The sequence below is a fragment of the Crocuta crocuta genome, unplaced genomic scaffold, assembly GCF_008692635.1.
Source record: "Crocuta crocuta isolate KB4526 unplaced genomic scaffold, BGI_CrCroc_1.0 scaffold177, whole genome shotgun sequence".
NCBI lineage: Eukaryota > Metazoa > Chordata > Mammalia > Carnivora > Hyaenidae > Crocuta > Crocuta crocuta.
The window spans coordinates 5,175,758-5,196,458 of record NW_027531880.1 but is presented as its reverse complement, the minus strand read 5'-3'; positions in this window follow the sequence as shown (position 1 = coordinate 5,196,458).

Here is a 20,701-nt window from a genome sequence, read left to right as displayed (position 1 = left end):
TTCAGAGGTTTTATTTCTTCTTTTCTTTTATTAAAAATTTTTTTTACATTTATTTATTTTTGAGAGAGAGAAATAGAGCACAAATGGAGGAGGGGCAGAGAGAGAAGAAGACACAGAATCCGAAGCAGGCTCCAGGCTCAGAGCTGTCAGCACAGAGCCCGACACGAGCTTGAACTCATAAACCATGAGATATGACCTAAGCTGAAGTCTGACACTTAAATGATTAAGCCAGCCAGGCACCCCCATTCCGAGGTTTTAGTACTGGGTGAGATGTATTCTCAATATTTTTCTTATATTTGCATACATCTCTTTCTACCATAGAATTTGTATTTGTTGGGTATCTTTCATTACATAAAGGATATAATATACTACACTTTAAAATTTGTCTTTTCCACTAAATGATATTCCTTAGAGATACATGTTAAGTGGTTCAGTAATATTTCATAGTCATTCCCATACTGAGGGACACATAATTTTTTCAGGATTTTCTTATAAGAAATAAATCTGCAATTAATATCATTGTATGCATTGTCTTGAATATTGCAAATAAGTCTCCAGAGAAAAGACTGAGAGTGAAATTGCTGAGACATAAGATATGCACATTTTTTTCTTTTAATAGATACTATTAAGTTTTAAACAAAAATGGTGATACCAGTTTATATTCCCATCATGACTACAAGTTCTTATGCACCTGCCAATATTTTCCATTATCAAACTTTTAAATTGTTGCCAGTCTTTTGGGTGAAAACAGACTGTTTTATTTTTCTTTTCATTTGCATTTTTTGCTCACTAGAGAAGCTGAACATTTTTTACTTTTTATATGTTTAGTGGTCATTTATGGCCATTTTTTTTCCTCTTGAATTTCTTCTTAATGTTTATTGCCAACTTTTCCCTGGATTGCGCATTATTTATCTTTTTTATTGGTTTGTAAAAAAATAATTGTTGTAATAGCATTACAGTCAATATTTTTTTATAGTCTATGAATTACAGTTTTAGTTTTTGTGTTTCACCTTACAAAACTGGAATGTTTATTGAACTCAATATTTTTTATTATATCAATTCTTTATGTGTTCAGTGAAGGACAGTCATGCCCTATGTAAATAAATATATATATTCTCATATTTCTTCTTATATTTGTGTATTTTTTTTACATGTAGACATGTAGATCTCAAATCCATATAAGTTTTATTTCTGTTAATGTTGAAAACTATGGATTAATTTAACAATTTTCTCAAATGTGTAGCTTTATGGTTTTTCCAATGCCATATAATGTGTTAGAATTTCTCTTCAACATAAGGACAACACTTTACCAAATAAGAAATTCCTTTGTATACATAAATTCTACTTCTCGACTCTCTGGTCTATTAGTCTAATTGTATTTATTTGTTCTATTAGTACAGCTTTGATATTTAAAAGCTTATGTTTAGGTTTTTGTTAGGACAAAAATTTTCTCTCTCTTTTTGTTTTTTCACTTTCATAGCTATCTTGGTTATTCTTACATATTTCGTTTTCACTAGAATTTTAAAAATGGCTTGTCAAGTTTCATGAAGAATCCCCCCTTTATTCATGATTTATGCCTTCCTTGATCAAAGTTTGCCAATGATTTATTTATATTATTAACTTTAAAATACATAATATTTTTCTGTGTATAGTATTACAAACCCAAAGTTTGTTTTTAATAGCTTCATGGGTATTTTTAGTCTCATGAGATTTTCATTTTTTTTCCCAGGTATTCCACCAAATCCCATTTTGGATTTTCTCCTTCTACTTGATGTGCTAAAATGCTTCTAAATGTGGATTGAGTAGGATTAAAAATGTTTGTTATTATTTATCTTGCTTAGGGTTCTATAAACATTTTATTATTTTTTAAAAATTTTTTACTAAAATTTTTTTTTAATGTTTTTTATTTATTTCTGAGAGAGAGAGAGAGAGAGAAAGCATGAGAAGGGGAGGGTCAGAGAGAGAGGGAGACACAGAATCTGAAACAGATTCTGTGCTAGCTGTCAGCACAGAGCCCGAGATGGGGCTTGAACCCACGAACTGTGAGATTATGACATGAGCCGAAGTCAGACGTTTAACTGACTGAACCACCCAGGTGCCCCTGTAGGCATTTTATTTTGAGAACTAGTATCCTGTATTGGAATTGAGAACAGTTAGAAATCAGTTATGGTGATGGCATTGACACTAATAACACATCTAGCCCAAGATTTTGGACTATAAGTACAGTTTCCCAATAAAAATAATTAAGATCCCTTATAGAAATTACCAATTATAAAGTTGATACTGGAAAAGTACAAAGTGATTCTGAAGTGATATATTTTTGTACTAAAAAGTAAGGAACTACTCAAAGAATGATGGTATATATCAAAAAAGCTACAAGGGCCAGCTTGAACAGCCCCCACTGGCCTAAACTGAAGTAATTTGAACATCAAAACAAATAATAGTAATTGTCTTTTTACCTATAAAGGAAGAATCCACAAATCCATGCTGAATATAGCATTCATGAGCACATAAGTCAAAATTAAATGAACAAGCAGGACGGGAAAGTTCTTTATAGTACAATGGCAAATGATAAATATTCAAAAATATTCATAACATATTCAGAAAATTGCCATTTGGTAATCACTGTAGTAATAATTGTTTTATTCAAGAATCGTCTGTAGCTACTGAAAGCAGTGGTTGACAATATGATGAGAAACCTTGACAAAGTGAACGAAATGAGCATTGCCATTAGTGAGCTAGATAGATATCCTTGCCTCCTGATGGGATGCATTGAGAAGAGCACAACATTGCTTCTGGGTTGTTCCTGCCAAAAATGTATACTATGAATCTAACTATAAAGAGGATTCAGAAAATTCCCAGTGGAGGGTTAATCTATGAAATAAATAGGTGTTACTCTTCAAAAATATTAGGGTCACAAAAGTCAAAGAAAAGCTTAAGAACTATTTTGAACAAAAGGAGAATAAAAAAAAAAAGAACACCAAATGGAACACTAATTCTTGGATTGAATTCTGGACCAGAAAAGAAAAATATTACGCTATGAAGAATTTAGTGAGAGAAGTGATAAAACTTGGCTAAGGTCTGTAGATTAAAGAGCTGTCCTAATGTAAATTTGCTAATTTGGAAAATGGTACTCTGGATTTGTAAGAGAATACCCTTGCTTTGGGGAAATACGCAGTGAGATAAAGGGCATATCTTTACAATTTACTGGCAAATCATTCAGAGAAAAATATTTACACACACATTGACAGAGAAAGAGGGAGAGAGAGAATGATAAAACAAACAGTGTAAGCATAAAATTATTTGAAAACGGTTAACAAATTCTTTAAAATATGCATTTGTTAGTAAAGTATCATGCGACATCTGGGCAGAGTAAACAAAAGTATGAAGGCAGTAAAAGCTCTACCACAAGCAGATTTCCAGACGCAGAATTATATGCCATCCCCTTCCTTCGAATGATGGCGTCAGCAGTAGCAACGACCAGCTTTAGCTGATCTTATCTCTACAATGTGTCGGCCGAACAAGACTACAGTTTCAACAAATATGTAGTTTTGGCATCTGCCACCTTAAGACAGGCAATAAGCAAATGCCATGTAAATAGTTATTAACCCACGTTCAGTTTACAACAAAAGAGATCTCTAAAAGGCACCGACTCAGGCAGGCTCGCTGGAGAAAACTGTACCAACTCAAATCACTCAGACGGACGCCATGTTGGACTTGAAAGTATGCTTTCCAAAACCTCTGCGCATGGAACAAAATGAAATATTGGGCAAGTGGAGTCTCTTCCTTTATGGGACTGCAAGGCACAGAGGAGACATGAAGTTTGCCTCAGTATGGTCTTTGAGTAACCGGTACTGACATTAATAAATTACGCTCTAAAAGAACAAGAGGGCAGTGGTGAGTGGGTGATACCTTTATGGGAAGGCCAACAAGATGAACATTTCCCCCCAAATTCAGTGGCAAAAGGTTTTACATAAACAGGAAACGGAGTTGTTTAATCTTCCCCATTACTGGAAATGTAGACTTGATTAAAAAAAGATGTTCAATGATTGTTTGTCTCTTGGGCTCTGGGAAAGGAAACGTATTTTAGGTTTGCCTCCTCTGCCCTTTTACTGTCCATAAAGGGCTGTTAAGGTAGAGATCCATGTTTATGAAATCATTCATTTCTCTTTTGAAGTCCACTCACTTTCTTTGCTATGACCATTTCAAAACAGAGTTTCAGTCTCTAAAGAAAGCTGAGAGCTCTGCGGGAAAGAAGGAGAGCTGAGCCAATGAAATTGTTCTGACCTGATTCTTTCTTCTATTGCTTGGCCCTTCCTCATGCTGCTTCCATTTATGTCTGCAACTGTTAGGTCAGTGCATCCATTCACTTTTCAATTTGTTTATTAATCCATATGCTCTCCAGGCAGGCTGTAAACATTGGAAGGAAAAAGAATTGCAAGACAGTGAATTTTGTGGACCTCCTCATACTTTTATTATACAATACACACAGGAAATGATAATATCCTGTTCATTTGTTGCTCATTAATTTCTAAGTAAGTTATAAAAACTAAAAGAAAACTCAGATGAGTTTCTTTCTTAAATCCACTGTAAATTTATGGAAGGGGTAGATGAGATGAGATAGGTCAGGGTGGCTGGGAAAGGCATAGGAGCAGGGCCTTGAACTGAATTGAGACAAATAGGTGGGGTTCAGAGAGTCAGAAAGGAAAGGTAATCATGGTGAGGAGGTCAGGTTAAGTGCAGTGTGTTCAGGCAACAGTGAGGAGGTTGTTTCTGGGAGATCCTAGCGTGAAAAGGGTGAAAAACATTTATCTTGTGTTCTTTCCACATGTTGGCCGTATCAAAAGGGTTTAACGTCAATGTCTTTTCCTGTCTTCTTTTCCTTTCTCCACCCCTCTATCCAGTCCCTCCTTTCTTCTGACAGATTGCTGGGCAGAACACAATAATATTGGTAAAGACTTTATATTATTTTGCGAATGTGGGAATTTAACCTATAAAACTTAGAGTTGGTGCCGCCCCAGATCACCGGCATACCCTCCACTCTTGATCAGTTCTCAAATGATCATATAACAGGAAAATCACCTTATGCTTTTAAAGAAGTTTCTGAGGTCACAGTGGGTTTGTTTAAAGCAAGACAGCAACAATTACTTATGCATAAAGTGATTTTATCCAGAAGTTAAAAAAGGAAGAAGCTCTTCCCTCCCTCCTCTCCTTTCTGTCCTCCCTAAAATAGAAATGTTGAAACTCAGACAGCTCTGGACTCTTATTTAAGGCACACGGTAACCCAGTAAGGAAAATCAGAAAGGGGATCATGTGTATGACTATTTAAAAGCTTATGCCCAAATAATTTCTTATGTCTTCTTGGTAAAGCTCAAAGCATTCCAATTTGGTTTCATGACAAAGGAATTGTCAAAAGAGAAGAAAGACACTTTGCAAAAAGTCATTTTGCCAATAGATCGATTTTTTTTTGAAGAATCCTAACTGCCAAATTACTGACGATTTTTCAAAGTTTTGATTAAATTCAGCTCCTATCCAGCATTGCATCTACACTTCTTGTTCTTATTTTTGCCGTTTTATATGTAAATGGTAGTCTTTCCTTTTATGCTTTTTAGTTTCTTCTTTATTTTTTGGATTTGAGTCCTGCCACTGTTTTCCATCCTGAACCTACTTTAGCCCAAGAAGTTAAATGCTACCTTAGGCACACCTGGGTGGCTCAGTCGGTTAAGCGTCCAACTTTTGATTTTGGCTCGGGTCATATCTCATGGTTTGGGGGTTCAAGACCCCCGTTGGGTCCTGCTCTACCGTGAGCAGCCGGCTTGGAATCTCTCTCTGCCTCTTTCTCTCTGCCTCTCCTGTACTCTCTCTCTCAAATAAATAAACTTTTTAAAAATGCTACCTTTATATAGATTCTAACACTATATACCAGAGCTCTCTCTGTGCAGCATTTAAAAGAAAGCCCACGTGGGGCGCCTGGGTGGCTCAGTCGGTTAAGCGTCTGACTTCGGCTCAGGTCATGATCTCACGGTTCGTGGGTTTAAGCCCCGTGTTGGGCTCTGTGCTGACAGCCAGCTCAGAGACTGGGTCTGTTTCAGATTTGGTACCTCCCTCTCTCTCTGACCCTCCCCTGCTCACGCTGTCTCTCTCTTTCAGAAATAAATTTAAAAAACACTAAAAAATACATAAGTTAAAACCCCCCACCTATTTTGATAGAAACAAAAGGCTAGAGTAGAAGCAAATACAAGGTAGAGCTGCAGGAAGAGGTAGAGGGAAGCAAGGGCGTGAGTTTGAGGTGAAAGAAAAACTTTGAAAAATATTTCAATAATTTTATAATTTATTAAATTCAAATAAGTAAATAAATTTATCTTTCAATTGGATTCATTTTTAGGACACTGGTTTTAAAGAAAATTGACCTGGAGCCAGCAGAAAGCCATAGAATTTCATGATGAAAATAACTTCTCCATCTTGAATCATGGCTTTAACCTCTCTGCAGTCAGTTGTTAGGTCTTGGTTTATTCTGTCTGTCCTCTAAGATAAAGAGGTTGCCCCAGCAATACAGACATTGTCTTCAAAAATCNCTGTCTCTCTCTCTCTCTCTCCTAGAAATAAAAATATTTTTTAAAAAATCACTTCTGGAAGAGTTTCATAGACTTTTCCCATTCATGTCGTATTTTTTAGTTTATCTTAAATATTACAATTAAAAAATTCTTGCAAATACATAAATAAGGTTAGGATATGTTTCTGCTTTAACTTTTTTTAAATTACATTTTTAATGCTTCACAAAGCTATGTTCGGGGACCACCTCAACAATGTGATCCCATTATTCTTTTCTAGTAATTGTATATCCCCTTTGTTTCTGAGATTCATGGGCCTCAGCCCCCATGGCATCCCATTTCTGTGGAACAATTTGCTGTTGTTTTCAAGATTTCACTACACTGAAATCCATAGTCCATAAATTAAATTTAATGAAGGAGAGAGTGGGCAGATGACTAAGCTGCTTTTTCTAAATACTTGGAGCAGCCTTGCTATGGAAATGGCAACATTCAGACTATGAATCACCAACGTTAGCAGGATTTTAATACTGCCCGTTGTGTGTAGCCACATGTATAGGTTTAACTTGTACCTATAAACCAAGCCATTGAAATATATGGCAGTCAGTTGTGCAGAGTGAAGCTACTGTGTTGAGTTTTGTCAACATTTTTAAGTGTTACTCATTTAATACTTATAAATTAAATAAATTTAATTGTTGTGAAGGTCATACCAAGAGGTACCTTATACTCCAACCCAGTTTCCCTTTGCTGTTATTATTAAAAATGTTATTAGTATATTACATTTGTCATAACTAATGAACCAATATCGGTACATTATTATGAATTAAATGCTTAATTCAGATCTCCTCAGTTTTTCTCTAATGTCCTTTTACTGGACCAGGACTCCATTCAGGATATTACATTATGTTGAGTTGTCATGTCTTTCTTAGACTCCATTTGGTTATAACCTTCTTTGTTTTTGATGACCTTGACAGTTTTGAGGAGCACTGGTCAAGTATTTCCATAAAATGTACCTCAACTGAAATTTGTCTGTTTTTCTTATGATTGGACCAGGGCAATTATTCTTGGGAAAAAGATCACAGAGGTAAAATGCCCTTCTCATCACATTATATTATGGGTACATCCTATCACATAACTTAGGACTATTGATGTTAAACTTGATCATCTGGTTTGAGGTAGTGCTGGTCAGTTTCTCCACTGTAGAGTTACTCTCCACCTTCTATACTGTATTCCTAGGAGAGAAGTCACTCTATGGAGCCCACAAGTAAGAAGTGAGGAGTTAAGTTCCCCTTCCCTAAAAGTGGAATATCAATAATAAGAATTTGAATTCTTCCACATGGGAAATCTATGTTTTCCCCATTTATTTGTGCAATGATTTATTTATGTAAGTATGGATTGATGGATGTTTACTTTATCATTTGTATTGTAATCCAATAATTATTTATTTTGTTGTGCAAATTATTCTAGATTTGACTATTGGGAGCTCTTTTATTTGGCTTCTATGTCTCTTCACATCCTCATCAGCGTGGGTCTCTTATTTTTTGAGCAGTTTCTTATTTTCTGGAATGACAAGATGGTCCAAACTCATCTTGTATATTTCCTGTTCCAATCTAAGAATCAGCCACATTTCCAAGGAGCCCTAAATCTTTTATTATATTAGAAGCCAAGATCTGGGTGCTAGATGTTCCTGCTGCTACTGTGATGTTCTTGGAAGCATTTAAAATCTGAGTTTTATCTGGAATGAACATGTTAATCCATTAAGAATGAAAATTTCATTAATAATCACTCCTCAGAAGACCATCATTTCTGGGATTATGAGATAGTATAAGCACTTTATTAACACCAATTCCTAGAATTCCTGAAATAACATGAACATCTAGTCTAGTCTCAGGAATCAATGAGAATAAAAGAGAATTTGAGGTGATGGGATGGGAAATGTGGAAATTACTGTTCTGTGTCAATATTCAAAAAGCAGTTTTCCTCACTTATAAGGTTAATGCAAATTTCCTCTCTTAACTAAAACAAGAGGAGAAAGGACTTTGTGTCATGGGATTTGTTTTCTGAACTGTTTCTAGGTAGCTTTTCATTCTATGGCCAATCTGTTGCAAATTTAGGGAGTAAAAAAGTACACAGTTGGCATCCTGCCTTTATTCTCTGCATATCTTCCTTTCATCAATAAATATTATTTGAGCAGCTACTATGAGGACACATTTCAGATGTCTATTGTTCTGGCTACTATTGTTACACAAGAAATTTTCTTAAAACTTAGCGGCACTAAACAGCCATTTAATTGTGCTCACTACTTTGTGGATGGGTTATTGAGGAAAGACTCAGCTGAGGCAGGTGCTGGGGTGCTGAGAGCTGGGACCAATTGTCTGTTGTTGCTAGAGGAAAGCTGATGGGCACAGGAGAACATGAAGGACTGCTTTATGACGTCTTTTCTCCATTCTGTCTCTATTGACTCTCAGTGCCTCCCATTGGCAGATGCTAATGAGAAAGAAGAAGACAAGGGAGACTTCAGCCCCAGCATCACATACCAGAGGACAGAGGATGGGTTTGGAAATGAGAGAAAACAGTAAATCATTAGCACAGTGAAATTGATGAGTAGTTGAAGACTTCTTTAAACATCAAAACTCCAATGATGTCTATTTCAAATAAAATATTAAAAAAATTGCACTGTCTTTCACGGAAGGTTTAAATCTCATGTTTCTTGGTATCTTAGGATCAGCAGGGTTTTTTGCTGTTTACATCAGGACGTATTGTGCTATGTGTCCCTCCATATCCCTGATGTCACGTGCTCTGTGTTCTTTGAGGTATTACAGATTTGCTTAGTTTTTCCTTCTTTTCTCTGTCAGACAGATTCCAATGATTTATATCATTGCTGAAAGTATGGCCTGCCCATTTCTATATTCCAATTCTAGATTTTTAAGCTGATATTGGCTCAGCTATCAAATATGAAAATCTATTTAAAATAGCATAAAACAACCATAAATGGGCTTGAATAAATGACTGAAGAGTATAGTCTACAAGTCAAGTGAATAAATCTCATCACAGACAGTTGCTTAGAGGCTTTGCTTACACATCTGGATCCATAAGAATGTGGGACAACTGTTTTCTGATTTGAAAGAGCATGGAAAAATGTTTGCAGTATTGCTTTTTTTTTTTCTTTCCCTCCTTTTCCTATTATGACTTCAGAAGGATAGATGTTTAGAAAAGCCACAGTGGAACTTTTATCTTCTTATTTACCTAGTCTCCAGATGTATCTAAGCAGCCACTGATTTCAAAGAAAACATGAGAAACTTGATGGGCAAAGTATGTTGGAAAGCAAGGCTCAATGCGTCAGGTCTTTCCCAACTATGGCCTGATTACTTTTGGTCTTTCTTGCTCTGTAGGGCTGCAGAGTAACTTAAAAATTTACTTATCTATAACCTACAGAAAATTCAAAGGCTCATGTGGGAAGCTAAAAATGTGACGAATACATTTTTTTAAATCAAAGGAAATGTCTTGACTTAGCAAAAGTATTTAAACACAAAGAAAAGCTATTTCTCTTTGATGAATGGCAGGTTTGAGTTTGGTGAGTATAATCAGTCAAATCTTTATCCTCCTTCTTAGAGAAGGCCTTTCCATTTTAGATGCTGAGATTAAGTTTGGAGATGCCTTCCTTAACCCAGATATATGTCTACATAATGCATTTCTTATCTTTAGATCTGAACTTTCTGTTGAAATCATTTTTAGAGTGTATATCTCCCTCCATATGGATTTTATGGCCCTGAGAAGTTGTCTAAGTATCTGAGCGAAGAGGACTATATTCAAATTCAATAATTTCTATGGGTGGACTGGAAGGGATTTCTGATCTCTGAGATCACTCAGTGAAATATTAGATGTTCCTTCTTGCACTAGATAATATACACAGCCATCAATTATAGATTGTGCATGTGCAAGAATTGTCTTTAGGACAGAGTACATGAATCGGAGCTCAGACTTTGCCAAATACATTCCCCAGAGCAATTGGGAATAAGCCATAAGTAATTCACTAAAATATTACCATAAGTTTTAAACTATAAGTGATAGATGGACATCACACAGCGTAGTTCTGGAGTTACTGACAGGACTTCTCACGGATATCCTGATGGAACAGTGGAAAGATTCAGGTTTGAGCAGTGGGAACCACAAGGGAAAATAAGAACATTGTATCAAGGACGTAAATTGAAGAGAGGATGCAGAATAACAACTTGAAGGCAAAGGGAAGAAAACTGAGGAAGTTCTTAGAGATTTAGAAAGAAGATCATAAAAGTGGCAGGGAACACTTTTAAGTAAAAGGGAGCATTCAACAGAAATATCAAAGGAAGCGAGAACTGAAGGTTAGCAATTGATATCTCTTTCATCTGAATCTAGACAGCCAAAATATAACAGCTTGATTTAAATTCAGGTGTGTCTACTTCCACAGCCTGTGATCTTTCCACCATACCATGCTACTAGCTGTTAAAAATACACAAACATAAAAATAAACTTGACGTACTGAAAAAACAAGTCAAATACCTACATAGAAACATATGTACTCATTCAGTATCGACTGACTCCGTGGCTGCTTAGGTCCGACACTGTTCTAGACACTTGGTGTAGAGTGGCAAATCAAGTAGATGTGATGTCTGTCCCTCGTGAAACTTCCAGTCTTGCAAAGTTGCTGGATATAAGCAAATAGCCATATTCAATATGGGCTGTGATGGGCAAACAGCACGGAATTCTGAGAGGACTCAACTTCATACGAGTTTCCATTATGGCAATATATCTGAGCTGAGATCTCCGGAATGTCTGAACACCACGAGATAGGCTAGGCTGGGGTGGTGGGCAAGCATGATGCGAGAATCCCCGTAGAGTGCTAACAAGCCAGGCTTGTCCAGGACAGGTCAGCACGGGCCAGGTAATGCAAAACAGCCACGTTTCCTTTGTCTCCTCATTTCATCTGACTCCCTGTGTTTGTTCTGATGATTAGGGAGGTCAGCTAAGTCTCCTGGTCTTGAAAGTAGTGTCCAGCATAGATGGAAGCATAGCTGTGGATCTGGATCCCCTGGGTACAAATACAGGTGCTGACCCCTATTAGGCTGGCCCACTTGGGGGAGTTATAACTCCTCGGAGCCCCCATTTCAGATTATAATGGTACCTATCTCTCCAGCACTATTGTGAAGATTCAGTGAGTCAACAAATACAGAATGCATAGACCAAGGCTATTATTCTTCTAGAGAGAAAGGGGAGTGAATAAAGAAGTCCTCGTTCGGCCTTCCCCCTTGGGTTGTACACTGGTAGAGATAAGCCTCATTTCCTCCCTCCAACATCCGCCTTTCTTTCAACTTTCACCCTCCGCCAGCCTCTCAAATGACATCATGCTAAATAAAGGAGGCTTGACACACCTGAACAAACAAATGTAGTGGTGATGTAAGAGTCACCGAGAAGGCGGTAAAGAAATCTTCAGAGTATTGGTACGGGATTTACGGTTTTACATGTGAATGGGTAGAAGTCCAAAAATAAAGCCACGCTGAAAAAGAAGGCCAAACTAGTGCTGAGTATAGATGAGGGAAATCGCAAGAATGTGGTGCCTCCTCCTGTCAGGAAATACCAGACCTCTCTCAGATTAGCATGAAAGATCCCCAGAGGCCAGAGTGAAACAAATGGAACAATCCCTTCTATTAGACAAAATTCCTTATTTCTGACCTAATCTGTGTGCCGTAGACTAAGCAGCGGTCCCTTCCGCCTCTCAGTTACTTGAGGGTATTATGTAAAGCTAACCTCTAACGGAACTAAAAGGAGGACTCCATGAACATCACTCTTGTCTTATCCCCCAAGTTTCCTCATTTTTTTTCTCGCATTCATTCAATCCGTGGTCACCTTCCTAATTTTGGCTTCTTTCATCTTTTGCAAGATGTGAAATTCTGACCCAATCATCTCTAAAATGCGGTTCATTTGTTGTAACCGATGTCACTATGTGCTGCACAGTGTGCCGAGACTTATAAAGATATTAAAAGCCCTCCTTTTGGGCAAATAATTCAGTTTAAGTTGCGAAGACAATAAATATAAGTAGAACAAGAAGTTGTATGTTTTTGGATTAAGCAATGTATTTTGTCACTCGTGGCAAATAACATGAAACAAATAGGTACAGACGTGGGACAGAGAAGAGGACGGCCACTAGAGGATTGGGGGCTGCTGAAGAGTTACAGAGAGCTGAACTTTAAAGTCCAGAAGTGAGGGAGAAGTAGAGGTAATGGGACATCCTGGAAGGGAAGCCAGTTGAGGTACTCTAGAGCTCAGCGTGTCTGAGAAACAGTGAGGGGGTGTCACTCGTATCTCAGATATGAGATAGAGGGTAACGGAAACAATTTGAAGAAGAATTTGAGACCACATTATGAAGGATTTTGAGTACCAGGCTGGGGGGTCTGTGCTCTATGCTTAGGTGAATTCCTCTCCCAATTTTCCACAGAAGGATCTCCAAGCCTGGTTTGAATATGTGAATGCTCCTGTTCTCATTTGACTGTGAAGGGAGAGTTTTGAAGTTTTATGACAATTTATATGGATAATTTTAAAAGTAAAATCAAATGATGTATATCAATACTGTATTCTACTCATAATATCCGTTTCATTTGATAATAACAATTATGGCGTTCTTTCATCAAAAATTCCAGGAAATCTAAGCTGTAGGCAAATGTTTTACCTTGGAGCTTTAAGTACCCTGTACTTACAGCCCAATAATCCTGGAGGTGAGCTACCCCAGCTAAAAAGCACCAGCCTTAAGTTATGGAAAACCATTGCAGATATTTTGAAAAGAAGAGAATCACCGCTATTTCAGGTATGATGTAATTTTTTTATTTTGTTTTAAATGTTTTATTTATTTCTGAGAGAGAGAGAGAGAGACAGCATGAGCAGGGGAGGGTCAGAGAGAGAAGGAGACACAGAATCTGAAACAGGCTCCAGGCTCTAAGCTGGCAGTCAGCACAGAGCTCGACGTGGGGCTGGAACCCACGAACCGTGAGATCATGACCTGACCCAAAGTCATACGCTTAACCAACTGAGCCACCCAGGCGCCCCAACAGGTATGATGTAATTTTAAAAGGAAACTCACTCGAACTCCAGACAAATGCAAACTCTTTCTGTTCTAGGAGATTCTTCCTTTCCCTGACTCTTCCTCACACCCAGAAGACTTCCTTCATAGTACAGAGAAGATAAAGACTATCATTGATAAATAGCAGGCAGTCTTTATGTCTTCAAAGCACTTGCACATACATGGTTTCGTTTTTATTGTAGCGTATTCTTTCAGTGGGTGGGGAGATGGGTGAGATAGGTGAAGGCGATGAAGAGTACATTTATCTTGATGAGTGCTGAGTAATATATGGAATGTTGAATCACTATATTGTATACCTGAATTAATATAATACTGTAATACATAGACTATGATACTATAATACACTAGAATTAAAATTAAAACAAAACAAAACCTATGACCACAGGAAAGAAAGAAAGAAAGAAAGAAAGAAAGAAAGAAAGAAAGAAAGAAAGAAAGAAAGAAAGAAAAGAAAAAGAAAGACAGACTCATAGGTCACAAAAAGTTGACCACGGGGAAAATTTGTACATTTTGCTCCATATTTGATGACATTATTTCTTTTATTAAAAAGTCAAGAGTTTATTGGAAAAATTTCTACTTTGGGAAATATTAAATTTCCAAGTACAAATCTTTCTGCAATAATGAGGCCTTTCTTAATTGTTGGGGTAATCCTACTTTCCATTAATTTATTTCTATGAACAAGGCCAAGGGCACTGTAGTTGAGACTCTATGCATGCATGCTGGCTGCTCCCGGCTTCCTAGCTGCTGGGCAGGGATGCTTTTTTGGAAAGAGAGCTGTTCTTGAGGTTGTTATGGGGAATTCCAGAGTTGTCTATGCTCGCCCACTGGCATGATTGCATTAACAACTTTTATTTCCATGTGCCTCAATGTCTAGCATATCCTATCTTTTCATAATTCATAACTGGGGATATAAATGGACTATTGGAATATACATGTCTCTTCCTGTTGCTATTTTTCTTCATCCACCCAATAATCCCCTGAACTAGAACATTTTATAGACTAAAATTCGGGTTGTGTGTGCCTCTGTGTGTGTGTGTGTGTACGTGTGTATGTAGGAGGAGAGTTTAGGAGGAGAGTTAGTCCCACGTGAAACTCATGAAATCTGAGCTGGGAATATATAAATAGAAAAGCTGTGATTTAAAGAGACACTCCATAAGTCTTCCCTGCCTCCAAATCTCTCTCTTTACCTACCTTCCAAGAATCTGGCAAAATTAAAATATTCCCAAATCTTTTATTATAGCATTAATACCAGGGAGGCCTGGGTGGCTCAGTCAGTTAAGCAACAGACTCTTGATTTAGGCTCAGGTCATGTTCTCATGGTTTGTGAGGTCAGATGCTGTGTTGGGCGCTGCACTATCAACCTGCTTGAAATTCTCTGCCTCCCCCCCACACCCTGCTCGCTCTGTCAATAATAAATAAATTACATAAAACAAATAAAACTTTAGGGGGGGAAGGATTTAAGGGGAGGTTAAAGATCATTCAATATTAGCTCCATTTTGGAAGCTTAGAAACTTATAGGAGAATAATATATAAGAGGCTAGCTTGCTCAGACTTTCACCTAAGAACATGTCCTGTAATTGCTGAAGGTCGTTCATCCGGCTTTAGTACAAACATAGCAAGGATCTAAGAATTTGCCACTTAATGAAGCAAATCCTTCCATAATTACAGCATAAGAATGGTATTTGCTTCGTATTATTGGACTATCAACTTTCAGCAAGCTTTTAAATATATACTATCCCATTTATTTAATAAAATTATTTCTGGACATATTTCTGAGTGTTGAACTATACTCTGCCTGTGTGTAACTTCCACCCTGTGATCTCATCTGCCCGGAGCAGCCAATAAAATGTGGCTTCCATGAAAGATCTTTGATGAAAAATCACTCTCGGGGCACCTGGGTGGCTCAGTTAAGCGTCTGACTTCAGCTCAGGTCATGATCTTGCAGGCTGTGAGTTCAAGCCCTGCATGGGGCTCTATGCTGACAGCTCAGAGCCTGGAGGCTACTTCGAATTCTCTCTCTCTCTCTCTCTCTCTGCTCCTCCTCTGCTTGTGTTCTGTCCCTCTCTCTCTAAAAAATAAAACATTAAAAAATTTTTAAAAAATCACTCTCAAGCCCTCATAAGCCAGTCTGGAGTTGGAAGAGGAAGCATCAAGGAAAAAGAGTTGCTGACCTACTGACAAACAATAAGCATTTAGAGAAAAAGCTGAAAAACTATGTATGTAAAAGTTTGCTTCTGGAAATTCAAGTAGGAAAAAGAAGTCATGAGTACTTAGATGACCAACACTGGGAGNTCAGAGCCTGGAGGCTACTTCGAATTCTCTCTCTCTCTCTCTCTCTGCTTCTCCTCTGCTTGTGTTCTGTCCCTCTCTCTCTAAAAAATAAAACATTAAAAAATTTTTAAAAAATCACTCTCAAGCCCTCATAAGCCAGTCTGGAGTTGAAAGAGGAAGCATCAAGGAAAAAGAGTTGCTGACCTACTGACAAACAATAAGCATTTAGAGAAAAAGCTGAAAAACTATGTATGTAAAAGTTTGCTTCTGGAAATTCAAGTAGGAAAAAGAAGTCATGAGTACTTAGATGACCAACACTGGGAGATTAGTTGAGAAAATTCCAGTGAATGTGTATCTTGTAACATGATGTAACTATGAAAAATGATGATATTGTGATGCATTTTGACTAGGAAAGATACTCACAGCATAGTGACTGAAAGAAGTTTATACGAAATGTATGTGATTCCATTTTACAAAGTTATAAGCATATATATTATAACTATGCCCGAAGAAATAGCTAATGGATGGTTAGTTCAGTTACATTTGAATGGTGGGAATCTGAAAGATATTCTGAGGTTTTTCTCCTTTATATCTTTAAACCTTTTATTTTTCCCCAGAAGCAATACAGCTATTTTCAAGATAAAACAATAATAAGTGGCTGATTACCGCAGACTTGGTATTCAGTGCATGTTTGTCAAATTGAAATTTGAAGGTGAGAAATGACACATAGCTGAAATCCTTTAAAATCAGGGAGGGAGTGAGGGAGAGAGAGTGAGAAAGAGAGGAAGAGAGACACTGATTGTGGTGTGTGTGCATGTGAGTGTGTGTGTGTCTGAGAGCGAGAGATGGTACAGAAAAGAAAAGAAAAACATTTTCAGGGTGGCCTAAAAGAAGTGATGGAAACAGATTAAGAAAAATGTCAAGGCTGCATTTAAAAGAAAATAAAATTCCCGATGAGAGATACACTGGATGGTGGAGCTGAACCACAAGGGAAGTGGAGGGAGTCTGTTACTTGAGTCATGTCGAAAAAAAACCCCAAACAAAACATGATTTTGTCTGTCTTTTCCAGTTCTTCAAAGTTGACCTTTCAGGGACCCATCTTCATGTCTTCTTTGCATTATGAGAAAATTGAAAAGGGTCAAAATTATATGTCACATTTCTCCTAGTGGTTTAAGCTTTCAGGTGAAACATCTCCGTGTGAAAGAACGGCCACTCCGTGACTGATCGGTCAGAGGCACTGGCTTTTCTCTCAGGGGAACGGGTTCTTTGTAAAATTCTAGCCTGGGGCCCTCGCAGCTGGCCTGGGCCCCAGCCCTTCAGTACATCATGGAAAATGAAAGCCCATATTAGCGACACGTGGGCTGTATTTAAACAGTATGTTATGGCCTCCTGCCTGTGTGTAGGTTTTGATAAGGTCACAACACATCTGGTTTTAGTCTCTCCCCACAGTTTGAGCAGGAAGTAAGTAGGCTCTGAAGATACCGGCTTCTAACCAGTTAGAAGGGGGTTGTAAGGCTGTCTTTTACCATGAAATGGAGTACGAAGGGTATTTTAGCATTTCTTCTTCTCTTCTCTTATCAGGCGAGCTGGTCTCTGAAACTCATCCATTGAAGCCACCAACAGAAAACCAGAAATCAGATTACAGTGTTGGAGCCATTATCAGGCTCCTAATGCCCCACAGTACTATATTTCCAAATATGTGGCTGTTTCACCTCAGGTTCAAAAGTGTTTCCATGTCCCAAGACTCTCAAGGCTTAAGATAAACCTTTCCAGTAGACCCTGCTGTTTCTGTAGCTGGAATCTACTTGACGCATTCTAGTTTCTTCTTGTCCCTTCTCATTTCCTACTGTGATCTACATCCCACACCTCCCTTTAGCAGTCTTCTGTTCCACTTTGGACTTTCTCTGTAACTACTCCATTGAACACAACTGCCTTATCCAAGGTGACTCAGTCTGAAATTTCATGCCCTTGACGTCAGTGAAAGGTGTGACCCTGGTATCCACCTACTTCCTAAAATTCTTCTGTCTCAGTTTCCATAGCAGTCCCCTGTTTGCTTTCTTCTACTTCTCTTGCTATTCATTCATTTTCCTTTATGGTACAATTTTTTTTCGTTTACCAAGGGTCTTTCTTGTCCTCTCTGCTCTTCTCTCTCATTGTAATTCTTTTGTGGAGTTAGTGACTATCAATACTTTTATACAGAAGACTACCATTCCTACTAAATGCCTCTTTGGATGTCCCATGGCCATCACAAACCTCTCAGGCCCAAAGCAAACTCACTCAAATAGAAATGCAAAAGACAAACACATTCCCAACAGTGTTTTTCTGCCCATTATCTTTCCAATCTTGAAGGCTGGAAGCTTTGCAATGATGTCTTATTTATGCCTTATTTTTCTATCCCCTTATATGTCTATATTTCCATCAGAGTCTTCTTCTGTCTCTGAAGTTTTGAATTACCTTTCAAGCTTATCTCCCTGTCCATTCCTCCTCATAATTACACAGCCCTGTACTGTTGCAGTTGTAGGTTCCTCCAAATTTGTCTTCTCTGCACTCAATTTAACTGGTCAGACTAACTCTATCAGACTAACTCTCTTAAAATACTACATGTACTGGATTATTCTATTTCTCTAGAATATATTAATGATTGACTATGGGTAAATGGAAAATACTAAATTTTCAGTAGAGTTTTCAAGGCTTTCCATAATCCAGTCTCCTGTGGTTGTTCCCACTGCTCCATGGAGTTGATTGAGGGAGGCTATTATATCCCCTGGTGACTTCCCTATATCCCCTTCTCTGAACCTTCTGTCTAAGCAACTTCTGTAGAAGAATGGGATCGAGCCCAAGTAGAGAGTACCTCTTCCATAATTTTTTCCAAGACTTTAAGTGAGTTTAAACTCAATAACCACAGTGAGAAGGAATTTTACTTATGAACTGTGGAAAAGAATTCTAAATGGGGAATAAAATGCTTTCATCTCACTTTTTGCCTGAAGCACTCGTGTATAAATCACTGCAGAAATTTCATATGAATAAAGCATTTCCTTCCTCGCATCTGAATTCACATTGACTTTAAAATGAAACTAACGGTAGTAAATGTAAGTTGTTGGAGAAAAACTCCAATTCAAAGAAGTTTGATAATAATGTCTCTACTCATTTATATTCTTGGTAGGGAATGAGCATAATAAACGCTTTTCTGTTTTTATCCTTGAAACTATTCTCTGTTGCTAGGTCACTCTCAAGGGGACTTTATGCACATATATACCAGGCAACTTTCTGTTTAGAAACCAAATATAATGCCAAACTTCATCCTGCTTAGCTTTTTATAAGCATTCTACTTTGTTCTGATAACTGAGAAAAACTGGAACTTTTCTTTGCTTTTGAAAGCCAGAGTGATAAAAATATGGTAAATATTTAAGGTTGTTTCACAGGTTGGCAACAGTTTTGAGTTTGCATTCACTGAACTATAAAATATCCTGTTGATGATTAAGGATTCTTTTAAAAAGATAATAATTACTTATTAAAAACACTCTTGGCTCACAAACTGATTTGAGATGGAAAGTAAGGATGTTTTGCAAAGTGAGACATAATCAGGGCAATCTTTCATGATTTTTTTTTTTCTGGTTAAATCCTTTCATAGAATAGTGCCATCTAATATATAACACTTTCCAACAATCCTGAGAATATCTGAAATAAAGGATGAATATTTCTACCTCATACGCTTAGTATGAAGATCAAATAACAGAAAATAGTATGTAAACCATATCAAATATGATGTTGGCAGGAATCCTGGGTGATTTCGTTCAACGTATTCTTACTCACTCTTCCTCCACTTATTTAATTATGAACAGCATAAACATACAGGTGAGTCAATAAAAATGTAGAGAGAGTAAACAATAAAATGAATGCCTGTGAATCAACCACTAGACCAAGAAATTGGACACCATCAGAAACTTACAAGTGTTCTATCTGTCCTTCCCTCCATTGTTCTTTTCCTGGGCTGGGGGCAGGGGTGAGAGAGCCAGTGGGAGACTGGGGATGTCAGAGGTGTGGAGAGTGCTACATTACAGTGGGGGCACTTGTCTCCTCAGGACCTTTCTCCACATGATTACTTTTGGAAATGATAAATCTTTTGTTTGCATCCCATACCAACATGCATCTCTCTTCCTGTGCTGCCCAGCCTTCAAGTGCTCAGACTAAAGTTTTTCCACATTCTGCCTCTAGAAATCCACCTCCACCTGTTTTGCTCTTCTATCAATCTGGGTCCCAAGAAACAGATCACACACTTCAAATTGGGCCTTTCTGGGTCATGAAGCAGATGGAGATGGATGGAGAATAAATCTGGATGAGCAAATGGAGGCATCCACCACAACTTCTAAGGCACCGGTAACAAAAGGGCTTCAGAAACCATCCATAACCCCTTAGCCCTAGTGTCTTTAAAAGGAAGAGAAACTTTCTGATCTTCCCTCTGCTTCTATTTTCCTGTGTGGTTTGTCTGAAGATTTGGGGCCCATCTCTTTTGGTATTCTCCAAGGTTCCTCTGCCTATTGCCCTGCACCTTGATCCTCTGAACGTCAAACTTCTATATGACATATTTTACACACACATCTGGCCAAACACAATCTATCTTTCGAGGCTCAAATAAAATAGTATTCTTCTCTGGGGAACTTTCCTAACTACATACTCCAGAAATCTCTTTTCCTCTTCACTCTTTGCATGTATACACCATATTCTGTTCTCCATACTTTTTTATCACAAAGCACTTTCAAAGAAAACATAA